This window comes from Haemaphysalis longicornis, unplaced genomic scaffold (assembly GCF_048455015.1).
Source record: "Haemaphysalis longicornis isolate Haplotype H1 unplaced genomic scaffold, Haemaphysalis longicornis Haplotype H1 scaffold_10, whole genome shotgun sequence".
Taxonomy (NCBI): Eukaryota; Metazoa; Arthropoda; class Arachnida; order Ixodida; family Ixodidae; genus Haemaphysalis; species Haemaphysalis longicornis.
The window spans coordinates 112,567,475-112,569,259 of NW_027526204.1; positions in this window are offsets into that span (position 1 = coordinate 112,567,475).

Genomic DNA, 1,785 nt, shown 5'->3' on the forward strand with positions numbered 1-1,785 from the left:
AACCACGGATGATAGGCCGATCCCCCACCTGGGTATGTGCCTTCACTAAGACTCTGCATCATCATCAAACGCCTGCCGGTTCGGAGCACCTATGCCAGGATCATTCTGATTAGCCGACCTGTCCACTGAAAATGTTTTATTTTCCGGCCATAACAGCGGCACTGAAGTATTCAGCCATTTCCCTTCGATTCTCACACCATCGCCAAATCTCCTGAATTGCACATGAAGATTCTGTCCGCATTGGCGCTGTCGCGGTGGTGCGCAGCTGTGCTCGCTTATTTTATTCCTTTGTATTGGTCTCATCTGTGCACTTGTAAACTAAAGGATATGTACACCATATCGGAACATTCCACGATTTTCCCGAACCCTTCACATAACTTTATTGATCAACTGTTCATCTTTTTTTTTCTTGTGCATAGGACTGGGCCAAACGAAACACCGTATCCAACGCTACTTTATGAGCGGTAAATTTGTAGACTAATTACACAAAGGTCCTTGAGACTTCTAGAGGTTGCCTCGTTATGTTAGCATTTGGGAACAGTAAAATGTACATCGCTAGACTTAAAAAAAATATACATACGAATCTACATATAGAAATACGATGTTGGTTCATGACGAAAGAGTTAGCTCAACAAATTGTCAGTATTTAGGACAAATGCTAGCAGCATGCTGAAGCCCCCTACGTGGAAGAATATCAAGACCTGCTCAGTAGTCCTCTCCCAGCGTCTCCCTCAACGAAAGATCCGTCTGGTTTGAGACCCTTCCCACTCGCACAGCAACACGGCTGGCAGCGAGCGGGTCACCCCTAGCAACGTACCAGAGCATCACAGAACACTACAAATTAAGTAGGCAATTCAATATGATCCTGTCAACCCGTCACTCGCCAAGGAACAGGGGCATGAACTCCCGCTGTTACAAACAAACACGTTCCTATACCTATCGGAAGTTCACGCCAGCAATCCCACCCTCTACAGACCCACGTTCACACACTTCAGTGAGATCTGTACGCTCTACTACATGGTGTGGGTCTGCCAAAAATTCCAAAGGTTCGCCTCATCTCCAACCCTTCCACTGAGCAGTGGGAAAGAGATCTGGCCAGCTCCAACAGCGAAACTCAGCTTCGGCTGTTGAAACATGCGGGCAAGGCAGCAAGCTCTAATGGAATCCTCAAATGAGGGATCCGACTACGTCCTGAATAGTTTATTCTCTCTCGTTCTCTCTCTCTGTCATGCAAACTATATACAGCCTTGACTAAACTGTTCCACCAGGTCCCTGAAGGGCGCATCGAAATAGCTGCGCGCATGCAGGTGGTGTCGAAGTAGTTGGGTCTGTTAGAAATCCTGCTGGTATAGCTAGAGCTCTAAAGTTGACAGGCGTTCAACGGATAATGAGCGCAAATGCAACAGTGGTGCAATCGATTTGAGCGGTAGAGAGCTTGTTATGGCCACAGAGTTTCGCACTAAGATGCACCACACGGAAATCAGGCGTTGGCGTCTAGGCGGGCCGCACTTCTACTAACGTGGCATCATGGCACCGTCGGGAAGTGTCCCGTTCATACTTGGCATGGCTCTCGAACAAGCTCAAATATTGCCTGTTATTATCAAAAACATTATAACTTTGTTGACGTTATACGCAGTTAATCGACCAGATTTCGGAGAAATCCTCAAGACGGAGTAAGTTACTGAGAAGGAAAATTTCGGAGTCCTGGACCAGGACGAATTTATTTCAACTGTGAGGTTTCGAGAAAGTGGTAAAGCTTTCCTTTGTAAGCATACAAAGTTTCGT